Source organism: Pan paniscus, chromosome 12 (assembly GCF_029289425.2).
Source record: "Pan paniscus chromosome 12, NHGRI_mPanPan1-v2.0_pri, whole genome shotgun sequence".
NCBI lineage: Eukaryota > Metazoa > Chordata > Mammalia > Primates > Hominidae > Pan > Pan paniscus.
The window spans coordinates 83,408,024-83,424,441 of NC_073261.2; the positions used below are offsets into that span (position 1 = coordinate 83,408,024).

The window sequence follows — 16,418 nt, forward strand, 5'->3', positions numbered from 1 at the left end:
CTTTGTTTTCCATGACCCCCACCTCCACTCTTTGGGAGACAGCTCTTTCCTCTGGGATCCTTGCAAAGAGGCCATCATGCATCAGGCTCACCTTCCTCTCCCTCTAACTGAAACCCACAATGATGGGGCTCTGTCCACAGTTTGGCCCACTGCCCAGCTGGTAACGATGGCCCATGTCCCCATCAAATATAATTCTACATAATTAGTTCCAAATCTGTCGCTGGCCAGTGGTGGGGCTGGCAGACACAGGCAGTGCCACCCAGGGCCATGTGGGAAGCTGTCAGAGCCACGTCTGTGTACTATTCAGGGTGGCAGATGCCTACCTCCATGTCCTCCTGCCCCCCAGCACCCTCAGTTTGCCATCTCTCAGAACTGAAGTTGTATTTCCTTTCATTTCTCTTCAACATCTTTTCCCTGATATGATGTCTGCAGGTATTCATGCTCCTGTATAGTTCCCTCCCACACTGAATAGGGTTGCCCTGTTGAAACATTGGAATATTCTGGAAATGACCATGTGTGACTTCCAAGGCAAGGTCATAATAAAAAACATTGCAGCTCCTACCTTGTCTCTCAGATCACTAGTTCAGGGGAAGCCAGCTGCCATGTCATAAGGATGCTCAAGCAGTCCTACAGAAAGTTCCATGTGACCAGGAGCAGAGGCCTCCTGCCGGCAACCAGCACTAGTGGCAGGCATGTGAGTGCGCCATCTTGCAAGCAGCTCTTCCAGCCCCAGTTGAGCTTCAGATGACTGCAGCCCCAGCTGACATCTTAACTACAACCTCATGACAGACCTTGAGCAGACCCTCCGGCTAAGCTGCTCCCAAATTTCTGACTCCCAGAAACAGTGCAAGATGATACATATTTATTGTTGTTTTAAGCTGCTAAGTTTTGAGGAAATTTGTTACACAGTGAGAGGTACTCAATACACTGAGTCACTCCCCTAACCCGTAGCACAGGCTGAGTCCCCAAACCTGCACTAGAGGCAACAAAGAGGGAGAAGCCCTTTCCATGGAGCTAACTGTGCATCTGGGGAGAAAGAGTCATCCTAAGTCCATCTGGGGCCCATGAGGGTTGGTGTGGGATCTGGTGGGGGTGGTCTAGGGCCTAGACCAAGTAGCCCTGGTATAGGACACCAGGAAAACAACTCAGGGCAGGATACAGGGAGTCCTTGGGCAGGGTCCTAGAGCTCCTGGGGGGCTTGGAAACACTAGGGTGATTAAAAGAGAAAGCACTGCAGGTCAAGGAAGCAACACAATTATCTGTGAGCCCTCTCAGTAATATGACCACAACACAACTCTATTACTGATACTACTAACCATAATGACAACCAGAAGAGCTACCTGCCTTCTGAAGCACGATGAACAGGTACTTCTGCATTGTCTCTTGCACTCTTATGTAAAACCCAGTGTACACATGCTTTTATTATACCCATTTTACAGATGAGAAAACTGCGACTCTGGGATGTTAAGAAAGTGGCTTGCCAAAACCCACCCAGCTCATAAGTGCAGGGCCAGGATTTGAATCTGAATAGTCTGACTCCACAGGCTCTATACAAGTGGCCTAGAAAGCAGTATGGGTCCTCCATGGGGCCTCCTGTTGCGCACCACAGAAGCCCTGGCTCTGAGGCCCACCTTGTCCCAACCCCGGAGTTAGCTGAGTGGCTGGAGCCATGGCTGCCCACAGGCCTAAGGCTGCCTCAGCACCCTTCTGGCCTGCTTCCTTCCTCCTTGGCTCCCTGGCCCCTGCACCTGCTGGATATTCTCCTTTTCCTAACTCTGGGGGCCTCTCAGGCTCACTGTAGGTGCTGCAAGGCAAGGCCCTTTCTGTATGCCCCTGGGCCTGTCCTGCTGCCTGTGACCCTTAACCTGAAGCACAAAAGGTCTGCGTGGGAATGGAAGCAGGGCATCAGCTGAGGGAGCTGTGTGTGTGGTCAGCCCAACCTGGCCTTGTAGTGAGGAGTTTCAAAGCTTGAAGCCTCCTTCTTTGGGAGATTCTGCAAAGTTGCCAACCCCTTGCAAAGGAGCCCTGGCATCAGAACCCTCCCCAGGGGTGTCCCATGGAGTGAGGGTGCCCTGGGCCCTGCAGCCCATACTCCTTGAGGGAAGCAGGCTATGGGGCACCCTGGGCATAGCTCTGGGAGGCCTGCAAAGGATTTCTGTGCTGGGGGCAGGAGATACCCTATGGCGCGGCAGAGCATCCACAAAGTCCCCACCCATGACAGGGTCTCCTAGGTTGAGAGTGGGCTGGGGAGTGGGTTGGGCAGCCAGGGTGCCAATGCAAAGAGGCCCCACCGAGGTATGAGACACAAGCATCCCGGGCATGTCCTGCCGTACTCCCTGTGAGACCTGGGGAACAGCACCATGCCTCCCTGTGCATAAGGTGGCAGGAGGAAGAATCGACCGTCTGACCCTAGTGATTGGGGAGGAGGGCAGGGCCAGCACCTCAACCCACACAAGCACAGGAAGAGGGGCGGCCCCACCAGCCCCGGCTGAGCTGACCCCCCGCCCTGTCAGAGGGAGGCACTGGTCTTAAAGCCACCTGCTTCCTCCACCCCACCTTCCATTTCCCAGAGAGGCCAGAGGCAGAGGGGTGCAGAAGAGAGAGCAGAGCCCCCTTGCCTGGGCACATCTGGGCTCACTACATGGGAAAGGGCCCCAGGACAAGGGAAGACGGGAAGAGACAGGCCAGGCCCAAGGAGGGAGAGGGCCTGAGATCGAAGATAGGAGAGAGGAAGACAAGAAGGAGAAGCAGAAATGAGAAGGTTGGAGAAATCCAAAGAGGCAGCTAGGGAGAGTGGGAGGTAGGCAGAGGGCAGGCAGGAGAAAAGAAATGATTCTTTTTGAACAGGCCCACGGCTCCTCCAGCACACTGACTCAAAGATGTGGGCAGCTGAGCCTGCCTGCTTTGTGCCGTGGCTTTCTCAGTCAGTCCAGGACCACTGGGAGGAGAGTGGTGGACACCCAGCTAGCGCCTCCCCCCTCAGGAGCACCTACAGTCTGTGATGACTGCCCCCAACACCCCAAGTCAATGTTTAACCATGGCCTGAGCCCAGGAATGTTCTATCTGGGACATGCAATTACAGGGGGTTGGGTTACAGTCCCACCACTGGCAAGGGCTTGGTGGCAGGAGATAAGAAGGTGGCACCAGGAAGGGTTGTGTGTGTGCTCAACCGTGGGCTCCCAGCACACCCCCGGGGCCGGCTCACAAGGCTCCATTGTTGGGGTCTGGCTCCCAGCCCATCGCCAGCCAGATAGGAGCAGCTGTTTTGACAAGGCAAGAAAAGCACACCCCAAGTTCGTACAGATCCCGTACCCCATTCTTATCAGGTGGAAGGTAGGGAGCTAGCAAAGCTAATGTTGATTTAGAGAAAAAAAAAGGAAGAAATATTAGCAATCATGGGAAAAGTCAGTTCCGGCAGCTGAAGGCAGGGTTGGGAGTGTCAAGGGCTGGGGAAGAGGCCCCACGGTTCTGGTGCTATGCTGGGTACTATGGTGTGGGAGTGGAAACCAGGCATAGCCATTCTGCTTCCGAGGACTTGAAGTCTAGTTAGGACAAGAATAGTTCATTTATTCACCTAAATATGCAGGCTCTGTTGTAGGTGCTGGGGGGATTCAAGTTGCTGAACTTCTAGTGGAATGTGCTTAAAAATAGAGAGCTGTGAACATCTGCACTTAGCTGCGGGGACAGGGCGAGTGAGACAGAGGGAAGGCGGGGATCACTCTTGGGTAGACAGGCGAGGCCCTGAAGGCTGAAGGAGAAATGCAGCTTATTACCAGGAGGCTGGGTGTGAATCCCAGCTCCTTCTTCACCAGCGGATTCTAAGAGAGGAATTTTGTCTGACTGAGCCGCAATCTATAAAATGAGGAAGACAGGAGAAACTACCTAAGGTGGTTAAATAGAGGATTGGAGGAGAGAAGTCACGCAGGTACTGAGCACAGGTGGCCCCTCTGGGAATCAGTATCACAAATGGGTAAATCACAGGCAGCTGGTCATCCAAGCTGGGAACTAAAGTGTGGAAAACGTGGGCTAGACCGCAAGCTGGTGCTGTAGGCTAGGATTGGGCTAGTTAGCACAGAGCGGGGACGGCAGCTCTGGGAGAGAAAGGAGGCCAGCCTGCCGTGAGGGTAGGGTCACGTCCCCTCTTTCCCCAGCATGAGGGGCCGGCACACCACAGACATAGAGGGCAGCTGCCATCACCACTCAAAAACTCTGCGACGCCAGTTTAAAGTGTGCTCTAAAATACAGATTTGGAAGAAATGAGCTGAGTAGATCACTTTAAGGATGAAAAATCCCTAGAAAATGTCAGTTTGGGCCGGACGAGGTGGCTCACACCTATAATCCCAGCACTTTGGGAGGCCGAGGTGAGTGGATCACCTGAGGTCAGGAATTCAAGACCAGCCTGGCCAACATGGCAAAACCCTATCTCTACTAAAAATACAAAAATTAGCCGGGCATGGTGGCAGGTGCCTGTAATCCCAACTACTCAGGAGGCTGAGACAGGAAAATTGCTTGAACTCAGGAGGCAGAAGTTTCTGTAAGCCAAGATTGCACCACTGCACTCCAGCCTGGGTGACAGAGTGAGACTCAGTCTCAAAAAAAAAAAGAAAGAAAGAAAGAAAAAAAGAAAAAGAAAGAAAAAGGAAAAGAAAAGAAAGAAAATGTGTCAGTTTGTAGAATCTGCTGCCCCGAAAGCAATGAGTAAAGAAGCCCCTTCACTGAAGATTGGACACTGATGAAGAGGAAAGGGAATGGATGTTGTGGAAGGTTGGTTGCTGGGGACCCACCGATGAGAAAGAGCCACAGGGTGACCTCCTGTCTTGTGCATGCAAGTCATGCACTACTGTGGGTCTGCAACAAAGCTGCCCTGGGCAGACAAGGCATGGGAGAAAGAGGTTGTGTTAGTCTGCTTAGGCTGCCATAACAAAATACCAGACCGGGTGGCTTCGACAACAGACATTTATTTCTCACAGTTCTGGGGGCTGAGAAGTCCAAGATCAAGGTGCTGCCAATTTGGTTCCTGGTGAGTCCTCTTGTCCTGGCTTGCAGATGGCTGCCTTCTAGCTGTGTCCTCATATGGCCTTTCCTGTATGTAGTAGAAGAGAGATCTTTTGGCTGGGCACAGTGGCTCATGCCTGTAATCCCAGCACTTTGGAAGGCTGAGGCAGGTGGATCATGAGGTCAGGAGATCGAGACCATCCTGGCTAACATGGTGAAAACCCATCTCTACTAAAAATACAAAAAATTAGCTGGGCGTGGTGGCATGCGCTGGTAGTCCCAGCTAGTCGGGAGGCTGAGTGAGGCAGGAGAATCACTTAAACCTGGGAGGCGGAAGTTGCAGTGAGCTGAGATCGCACCATTGTACTCCAGCCTGGGCGACAGAGCGAGACTCTGTCTCAAAAGAAAAAAAAAAAAAAGAAGAGAGATCTCTCATATCTCTTCCTCTTGTTATAGGGACACCAGTCCTATGGGACTAGGGCCCCACCCTTCTGGTTGCATTTCACCTTAGTTACTTCCTTAGAAGCCCCATTTCCAAATACAGCCACACTGAGGGGTTAGGGCTGTGACATGAATTTTGGAGGGGCACAAACATTCAGTCCACAACAGAGGCCTTCTTTGGTGTGCAAAGTAGAGACGAGAACGTAGTGTGCAAGGAGTTAAGACCTTTCCTGGGATTAGAACAGACTCACAGATACTATCTTCCTCCCGAGGCAGTTATGGCTGACAGCACAAGAGGAGCTACAAGGGGCCCATTGCTCCCTAGAGCCCTGAGAACAGTTGCTGGAGAAATTCTTAAATCAGTAAGAAACAGAGTTAGCTTCTGCAGTTATTAATTTCTACTAAGCAGAAACTTAGTAATGGCAATAATTGGCCATGCCCAAGTGTTTGCGTTTCTTTAAATCCTAACCATTGGTGGATAGCAAGTCTTTATGCTTCTTAGTTTAAGGGAAAAAAGTAATTACAGAAAAAGCATGCTAGGGTAGACAAAGAATACTATCTTCCATTTCCTAATTATGAATACCTTAGAAAATCTTAACTGGTTGGTTCACATTATAATGTTATTCATTGTATATTATTATTTACATTATGTATATACAACATATGCGTAGTATATTGTTCACTTTATATATTGTTACTCATGTGGTGATGGCTGAGTGAATAGCAGGCAGAGTGTTTGAGGGGGAAGAAAAATAAACTTTTAGGCAGCTTACCTGCCTGTTATTTTGTATACATCATCTCATTTAATCTTAATAACAGCCATGCAAAATTAGCATTAGTCCTATGTATTTATTTGTTGGCTTGTTTGTTTTAGGGAAAGGTTAGATGAAATTTCCTCCATTTTTACAAAGAGGGAAACTGAGGCTCAGAGAGGTGACGTGACTCTGAAAGTTCTCCAGCTAATAAGTGATAGAGTCAGGATTCATACTCCGGGATTTCTCATGCTGATGCCTATGTTCATTACATTCATTGCTACCCTGATTTTGCATACCCAGACCATTGAGGCCATAACAAATGCTGTGCACACAAGCACCCAGCCCCTTTACACGGCCCTATATGCTCACATGTACCTCATGTGTAGTGCTCACACATGTGTACACACAGGTCTGTGCCTGCCATATCCCCCTTGCTCACATGCAGCCACAGGTTGGCTACGTAGGTCCCAGCTGGAGAATGTCCACGTGATCCCGGCACGAGGTCAATATGACATCTGCTTCTTCTCCTTCTGAACATCAAGCTCTCAACCTCCAATCATGAATCCTTCTTTGCCTCATCCTTTTATAGAAAGTAGAGGCTACACACAGTTTCTGGGTCCTTTGTCTCTGTCTGCCCAATCTTGCAAGCTGGCCTTGATAGCAGCTCCTTTACACACCTTCAGTCCTGTGCCAGTTGACCCCACCCAGCAGGCAGCCATTTCACTGTGGGGCTCTCTGCATCAATGCACTGAATGGCACCCTGTTGCCCCCATTCCAGTGTTCATTGTGCCTGACTCCCTACTTAATTTTTAAGACTTAAGTAAGTTAATTTCTTCAGGAAGCCTTCTCACCTCCCACTCAAGGCCAGGTTGGGTTCCCCTTCCCTGAGCACCCATGGTACCCTGAATCCACTTGTAAGAGCCCCCACCCTTCCTTGAGGTATGGATCTCCTTTCTTGCCTATAGTAGGACCTCTCCTACTAGACTGGGAGCTCTCTGAGGGGCAGGCACTGGGTCTGCTGTCCTTGTATTTGTGGAGGACAGCTCACAGCAGGTGCTCAGTTAGGGCTACCAAATTTAACAAATAAAAATACAAGATGCCCAGTTAATTCTGAATTTCAGATAAACAATGAATAGTAATAATAAAATAATAACAATGAATAGAAATATTGCATTATTTTATCTGTCAACCCAATGCCCAATAAATGTGGATTGCATTAATTCATAGGTGAATGAGCAAACAGCACAGAAAAAGAAAAAGCAGTATATGTGGAAGAAAGCAAGAAAAATCAACTGGCCTGGAACCTAAGACTTGTCCAAAGATGTCACAGAGAGTAAAATGAGAAAAATCCAGTAGCTCGTGCCCAGAGCAGTTCCTCGTACCCAGTGAGTACTCCATCAATAGTGACTGAGAGACTGAATGAATATTTTGCAGGAGGGAGGTGGTGTTGAATGCCAGAAAAAGTAGCAAGGATGTCAAAACAGAAATGGAGGGTGTGGTGGCGACAGTGGCTTTGGTCATGGGACATTTGAGGGAGTCAAGTGACCAGCAGGCTGCAGCCTCCAAGTCCCCAAAACTCAGATTCGCAGAGTGGCCATGTCCTTATGAGAAATCAAGACTCTCCTCTCGGGCATTGTAGGGATCTGTGCCTGCCTCGGCACAGGTGCAGTTCAGCAGTGGACAGGGCAGCCCAGGCTGCAGAGGCCTTCCCAGGCCCGCAGGCACAGCCACCCCCTCTAGCGGGACCTCCACTGTCAACCTTGGCCTGACTGGATGCCAGAGGATCACAATAAGTGCAGACCCCGGTTCTCCCCTCCCCATCACAGAGCAGAGGGAGCCACAGTTCCCTTGGGGCCCCTGGAAGCCCCCACCAGACTGGGCTTCCCCTGGAGCTCCGCATGCAGAACGTGGCCTTGGGGAGTTTCCCGAACCCTCTGAACCCTCTGAAACATGCGGCTGGGCTCCCAGGCCCCAGGCTGCCAGGCAGTGTTGTGGGGAGAGGGATGGTGTTGAGCTCCGGGGAGGAAACAGACCCCCATTGTCCCCCTGGGCCTGGCAGCACAAAGGGAGCCTGTGTCATGGCAGCAGATGTATGTGGCTGACTGTGGTGGACACCGGCCTAGGAGAAGCATACAGCCTGGGGACCCTGTCTGCTTCATGTCCCTCCAAGTGGGACCTGTGGGCTGGTTCTCTGTGCCTGAGGGACGGCATGTACGTGGGGGCCACTGGCTATCTCCGACGGTGCACACCGTGTGTTCACACCAGGAGGTCTGAGTGCAGGCAAGTGTATGCTTGCGTGTCTGCATGTGGCGATACACGTGTGCCTGGGCGAGTCTGCAAGTACGTAAGCATGTGGGTCTGTGAGTGTGCGCATCACATGGAGGGCAGGTGATGCTTCTGCGCACGTGGGAGCCCATGTGCCCAAACAGGCCGCCTTCCCCAAGAGCCTGGCCAGAAACGGCAGAACTGGCTGCCGAGCTTTCTTGGGAAAAAAAGTACCAAGGCTGGGACCAAGGCTCTGTCCAAGGGAGACTCAGGCTGTGCACACGCACATGCACACACACACACAGTGGAGGTGCTGCATTCTGCCTGGTACAGTGTTAGAGGGCAGGGCGGGGTGGGGCAGTGGGGGGGTGGGTTCTCCTGTGGGGTGAGGGTCGCCCAGATGCTCCTGGGGCTTTGGGCGTGGCTGCCTCCTTCACTTAGCCTCTCCTTGTCTCTGGCCTTGCCTTCCTTTCTGCTTCCTAGCGTCCTGGACGATCAGGAACCTCTTTCGGGTTGGGGACCCTCACACAAGTAGTGGTGGGGTAGAAGGGCAGGAATGGCTGTGGTCTTCCAGGTTCAGGACATGCCCCAAGAGCTGCCTAGTATGGCCTTGCATCCCTCCCACCCCAACCCCCAGTGAATTGGATCCCACCCACTCAGCCTGCACTTCCAGCCTTACCAGAATCAGGAAATGAGATTTCAACTCCATTCAACTAAATCCAACAAATATTTACAGAGGATCTTCTAAGCACTAGGTTCTGTAAAGCTGGGAGGGGCAGGGAGAGGCCCTTTTCTGGGCCCTGCCTCCTGGGATGACTCCAGGTTCAAGACAACAAGGCCTTCCCTACGGCTTTGCTCCCTACTGACACCCACAGCTGCTGCCTGCACCCAGCACCCACACCCCTGCCCACTGGCCATGATTAGAGGCCCTGTCCATGAGGGATGCATGGAGGAGCCTCTCAGGGATAATGCCTACTGCACTGGTTCCCCCCTCGCCCCTCCAGGGGTTGCCGTATCCCCTGCGCCCTTTAGGAGATGGTGCAAGATGCTGAGGAACTCAGAAGCTTGGGTTTCCTTCTGATTATATTACTCTCCACAAAGACAGCTCCTCTGCCTTCAGAGTCCCACCCAGCAGGTGGGACTCTGGGGCTTTTGAAAATGGGCAGGCATCTCCCAGCTTATCCCATGGGAAAAGATGGAAGCTCCCTCCCTCTATCTTGGTCTCCAAGGGAAATGCGCCTTATGACCCTTTGGGTTAGGTGTAAAAATATTGTGAGTCAGTTTGTTTTTTCCATCTGGAAATTTAAGAATGACTTGCCAAATATTTAATAAATGGATTGACACAATGCCCCCTCTTAGTCCCAGTTTCAGACTGTCCTGAGTCCCCAAAAGTTTCTGTAGGAATTCCGGGGATGAAGGTGGGTTCCTCAGTGTGGGAAGTGTTGGGGGGCACCTTCCGGTTCTGACTCTCTTTCAGCGAACGGCTTCGTTATAACTGTGTAAGAGCCCCAGCGCGTCGCCAGTGTGGCTGGTTTTATAAAAATGATGCCTGAAACAGAATGTGCCCATACTTCATGAATGAGAGAGGTAAAGCAGAAAGCTCTTCCTTAGACAATAGGTTCTGTGGGTATCAAATCTGAGGACAATTTGTGCAGTTTTCTTTGACAAAAAGGTGAGTAGGTTCTAGATCACTGACCTTTTCTACAAGTGGCTATGAGCAGTGTGTGACCTCGGTGGGTATTTCAGACAAAAACAGTCTGTCTTACCATATTATAGTGAACATTTCAACAATAAGAGAGAGAAACAGCTTTCAAATGAAACATATGCTAGGGAGAGAGCATTTTGAAAATGGTTATTTGGAAATGTTTCCATCATAAGGTGATCTTAGTTCTGAAAACGATGTAAATATGTCAGTTATTAAAAACTCTATCTACACAATTAAAAAAACAAGCTCGGGGCTGGGTGCAGTGGCTCACGCCTGTAATCCCAGCACTTTGGGAGGCCGAGGTGGGTGGATCATGAGGTCAGGAGATTGAGACCATCCTGGTTAACACGGTGAAACCCCATCTCTACTAAAAAAAAAAAATACAAAGATTAGCCAAGCGTGGTGGCGGGCACCTGTAGTCCCAGCTACTCTGGAGGCTGAGGCAGGAGAATGGCGTGAACCCAGGAGGCGGAGTTTGCAGTGAGCCGAGATCCTGCCACTGCACTCCACCCTGGGTGACAGAGCAAGACTCTATCTCAAAAATAAGAAGAAGAAGAAGCAGCTTGGAAAATTTTTCAAATAAAGAGTTTAACAGAATTTTGAATCAGTTTGCTAAAATTATAAAAACAAAACCTTCCAATTATTTTTCAAGAACAACTGGGGGCCGGGCACGGTGGCTCACGCCTGTAATCCCAGCACTTTGGGAGGCCGAGGCGGGCAGATCACGAGGCCAAGAGATTGAGACCATCCTGACCAACATGGTGAAACCCTGTCTCTACTAAAAATACAAAAAAATTTGCCAGGCGTGGTGGCAGGCGCCTGTAGTTCCAGCTACTCAGGAGACTGAGGCAGGAGAATGGCGTGAACCCAGGAGGCGGAGCTTGCAGTGAGCTGAGATCATGCCACCGCACTCCATCGTGGGCGACACAGCAAGACTCCGTCTCAAAAAAAAAAACAACAAAAGAACAACTGTTTGAAATTGGGAAAGATGGAAATTTACCAGCTAAATGTCAATTTGATTGCATCGTGAGTGAAATATAAATGCCATGAAATAGTGGGTGCAGCGAATGATGCACTTCTATCATTTGGTAAGGTCTGTCTTATAGCAATGGCCATTATGAATACTAAGACTCAAAATAAATTGAACCAAAGGCAGGGCGAGGTGGCTCACACCTGTAATCCCAGCACTTTGGGAGGTCAAGCCGGGTGGATCACCTGAGGTCAGGAATTCAAGACCAGTCTGGCTAACACAGTGAAACCCCGTCTCTAGCAAAAATACAAAAAGTTGCTGGGCATGGTGGCAGGCGCCTATTATCCCAGCTACTCAGAAGACTGAGGCACGAGAATCGCTTGAACCCGGGAGGCGGAGGCTATAGTGAGCCCAGATTGCGCCACTGTAATCCAGCCTGGGTGACAGAGCAAGACTCCGTCTCAAAAACAAAACAAAACAAAACAAAAACAACAACAAAAAAACAAGTTTCCTTGAAAATCTCTCCAACAGAAGACATCTATATGCTGCCACCCCAGTGTGGGTGCTCCCTCACCTTATGAATCATTGCAAGATTAAGGCAGGAAAAAGGCATGCGTGTGGACAGCCAGCATGGCGTCACGGCTAATAGCATGGGCAACTCTGGAGGAGGGCTATCTGGGATCCACGCTGGTGGCCAGTTCTAGCTGAGTGATGGGCTAGTTACTCAACCTTCTTCTACTGCAGTTTCTCCTTCTGTAAAATAAGGAAAATAACAGTGCTTACTTCATAGGGGTTTTAAGAAGATTAATATTTGTAAAGCACTTAAAATAGTACTCTACAAAATATATATATATGTACACACATACATAAGTACATATATATATATGAATGAACTCCTACACCTCAACAGAAAGAAGATACCTAATTAAAATATAGCCCCAAAATTTGAACAGACATTTCACCAAAAAAGATACACAGATTTTAAAAAATACATAAAAGATATTTAACCTCATTAGTTATTAGGGAAACACAAATGAAAACCACAAGGCAACAACATTACACACCAACCAGAATGGCTACAATTAAAAAAACAGACAATACCAAGTGCTGAGGAAGACTCAGAGCAACTGGAACTTTCATTCATTGCTGGTGGAAATATAGAATGGTACAGCACCTAGGAAAACACTTTGTTTCTTATAAAGTTAAATATCCACATATCAAATAATTCAGCAATCCTACTTCTTGATATTTAGGGAAGAGAAATGAAAACACATGTACACACAAATACACACAAATGTTTATAGCAGCTTTATTCACAATTGCCCCAAACTGGAAACAACCCAAATGTCCATCAACCGGTGAATGGATAAACATACTGTGGTATGTCCATACAATGGAATACTGCTTAACACTAAAAGGGAACAAAGTACTCATATACACAATGTGGGTGAATCTCAAAAGCAATGTCAAGTGAAAGAAGCCAGACACGAAAAGATTACATACTGTGATTCCACATATGTGTCATTCTGGAAAAAGGCAAAAGTATAGGGATGGAAATCAGACCAGAGATTCCTGGGGGTAGGAAGAGGGGAATAACTGTAAAAGGGAATGAGTGGACTTCTTGGAGAGATGAATCTATTTTGTATTTTGATCGTGATGGTGGTTACATACCTATACATATTTGCCAAAACTCACTAAGCTGTACACTTGATAGGGGTGAATTTTATTGTATGTAAATTATATTTCAGTAAACCTGATGGAATAAACAATGCTTAGCACATCATAAGTACTACATAAACATTTAATAAAGCAAATATTTCTTTTTTTATTTTTATTTTTTATTATACTTTAAGTTTTAGGGTACATGTGCACATTGTGCAGGTTAGTTACATATGTATACATGTGCCATGCTGGTGCACTGCACCCACTAACTTGTCATCTAGCATTAGGTATATCTCCCAATGCTATCCCTCCCCCCTCCCCCCACCCCACAACAGTCCCCAGTGTGATATTCCCCTTCCCGTGTCCATGTGTTCTCATTGTTCAATTCCCACCTATGAGTGAGAATATGTGGTGGTTGGTTTTTTGTTCTTGCGATAGTTTACTGAGAATGATGGTTTCCAATTTCATCCATGTCCCTACAAAGGACATGAACTCATCATTTTTTATGGCTGCATAGTATTCCATGGTGTATATGTGCCACATTTTCTTAATCCAGTCTATCATTGTTGGACATTTGGGTTGGTTCCAAGTCTTTGCTATTGTGAATAGTGCCGCAATAAACATACGTGTGCATGTGTCTTTATAGCAGCATGATTTATAGTCCTTTGGGTATATACCCAGTAATGGGATGGCTGGGTCAAATGGTATTTCCAGTTCTAGATCCCTGAGGAATTGCCACACTGACTTCCACAATGGTTGAACTAGTTTACATTCCCACCAACAGTGTAAAAGTGTTCCTATTTCTCCACATCCTCTCCAGCACCTGTTGTTTCCTGACTTTTTAATGATTGCCATTCTAACTGGTGTGAGATGGTATCTCATTGTGGTTTTGATTTGCATTTCTCTGATGGCCAGTGATGATGAGCATTTTTTCATGTGTTTTTTGGCTGCATAAATGTCTTCTTTTGAGAAGTGTCTGTTCATGTCCTTTGCCCACTTTTTGATGGGGTTGTTTGTTTTTTTCTTGTAAATTTGTTTGAGTTCATTGTAGATTCTAGATATTAGCCCTTTGTCAGATGAGCAGGTTGCGAAAATTTTCTCCCATTTTGTAGGTTGCCTGGTCACTCTGATGGTAGTTTCTTTTGCTGTGCAGAAGCTCTTTAGTTTAATTAGATCCCATTTGTCAATTTGGCTTTTGTTGCCATTGCTTTTGGTGTTTTAGACATGAAGTCCTTGCCCATGCCTATGTCCTGAATGGTAATGCCTAGGTTTTCTTCTAGGGTTTTTATGGTTTTAGGTCTTACGTTTAAGTCTTTAATCCATCTTGAATTGATTTTTGTATAAGGTGTAAGGAAGGGATCCAGTTTCAGCTTTCTACATATGGCTAGCCAGTTTTCCCAGCACCATTTATTAAATAGGGAATCCTTTCCCCATTGCTTGTTTTTCTCAGGTTTGTCAAAGATCAGATAGTTGTAGATAAGAGTGGCGTTATTTCTGAGGGCTCTGTTCTGTTCCATTGATCTATATCTCTGTTTTGGTACCAGTACCATGCTGTTTTGGTTACTGTAGCCTTGTAGTATAGTTTGCAGTCAGGTAGTGTGATGCCTCCAGCTTTGTTCTTTTGGCTTAGGATTGACTTGGTGATGCGGGCTCTTTTTTGGTTCCATGTGAACTTTAAAGTAGTTTTTTCCAATTCTGTGAAGAAAGGCATTGGTAGCTTGATGGGGATGGCATTGAATCTGTAAATTACCTTGGGCAGTATGGCCATTTTCACAATATTGATTCTTCCTACCCATGAGCATGGAATGTTCTTCCATTTGTTTGTATCCTCTTTTATTTCCTTGAGCAGTGGTTTGTAGTTCTCCTTGAAGAGGTCCTTCACATCCCTTGTAAGTTGGATTCCTAGGTATTTTATTCTCTTTGAAGCAATTGTGAATGGGAGTTCACTCATGATTTGGCTCTCTGTTTGTCTGTTGTTGGTGTATAGGAATGCTTGTGATTTTTGCACATTGATTTTGTATCCTGAGACTTTGCTGAAGTTGCTTATGAGCTTAAGGAGATTTTGGGCTGAGACAATGGGGTTTTCTAGATACACAATCATGTCATCTGCAAACAGGGACAATTTGACTTCCTCTTTTCCTAATTGAATACCCTTTATTTCCTTCTCCTGCCTAATTGCCCTGGCCAGAACTTCCCACACTATGTTGAATAGGAGTGGTGAGAGAGGGCATCCCTGTCTTGTGCCAGTTTTCAAAGGGAATGCTTCCAGTTTTTGCCCATTCAGTATGATATTGGCTGTGGGTTTGTCATAGATAGCTCTTATTATTTTGAAATACATCCCATCAATACCTAATTTATTGAGAGTTTTTAGCATGAAGGGTTGTTGAATTTTGTCAAAGGCCTTTTCTGCATCTATTGAGATAATCATGTGGTTTTTGTCTTTGGCTCTGCTTATATGCTGGATTACATTTATTGATTTGCGTATATTGAACCAGCCTTGCATCCCAGGGATGAAGCCCACTTGATCATGGTGGATAAGCTTTTTGATGTGCTGCTGGATTCGGTTTGCCAGCATTTTATTGAGGATTTTTGCATCAATGTTCATCAAGGATATTGGTCTAAAATTCTCTTTTTTGGTTGTGTCTCTGCCAGGCTTTGGTATCAGAATGATGCTGGCCTCATAAAATCAGTTAGGGAGGATTCCCTCTTTTTCTATTGATTGGAATAGTTTCAGAAGGAATGGTACCAGTTCCTCCTTGTACCTCTGGTAGAATTCGGCTGTGAATCCATCTGGTCCTGGACTCTTTTTGGTTGGTAAGCTATTGATTATTCCCACAATTTCAGATCCTGTTATTGGTCTATTCAGAGATTCAACTTCTTCCTGGTTTAGTCTTGGGAGAGTGTATGTGTCAAGGAATTTATCCATTTCTTCTAGATTTTCTAGTTTATTTGCGTAGAGGTGTTTGTAGTATTCTCTGATGGTAGTTTGTATTTCTGTGGGATCGGTGGTGATATCCCCTTTATCATTTTTTATTGCGTCTATTAGATTCTTCTATCTTTTTTTCTTTATTAGTCTTGCTAGTGGTCTATCAATTTTGTTGATCCTTTCAAAAAACCAGCTCCTGGATTCATTAATTTTTTGAAGGGTTTTTTGTGTCTGTATTTCCTTCAGTTCTGCTCTGATTTTAGTTATTTCTTGCCTTCTGCTAGCTTTTGAATGTGTTTGCTCTTGCTTTTCTAGTTCTTTTCATTGTGATGTTAGGGTGTCAATTTTGGATCTTTCCTGCTTTCTCTTGTGGGCATTTAGTGCTATAAATTTCCCTCTACACACTGCTTTGAATGGGTCCCAGAGATTCTGGTATGTTGTGTCTTTGTTCTTGTTGGTTTCAAAGAACATCTTTATTTCTGCCTTCATTTCGTTATGTACCCAGTAATCATTCAGGAGCAGGTTGTTCAGTTTCCATGTAGTTGAGCGGTTTTGAGTGAGATTCTTAATCCTGAGTTCTAGTTTGATTGCACTGTGGTCTGAGAGATAGTTTGTTATAATTTCTGTTCTTTTACATTTGCTGAGGAGAGCTTTACTTCCAAGTATGTGGTCAATTTTGGAATAGGTGTGGTGTGGTGC

The 16,418-nt window shown here is 47.0% G+C and overlaps 1 long non-coding RNA gene across 1 annotated transcript in view; it reads left to right on the top strand.

Annotated features, from left to right (window-relative positions):
- The window catches only part of LOC103784546 (uncharacterized), a 244,680-nt gene that overhangs the window by 207,573 nt on the left and 20,689 nt on the right, over window positions 1-16,418 (top strand). The window contains exon 6 of the long non-coding RNA XR_008624372.2: window positions 7,419-7,576. This is a non-coding gene — a long non-coding RNA (uncharacterized LOC103784546). The remainder of the gene's footprint in view (window positions 1-7,418; window positions 7,577-16,418) is intronic.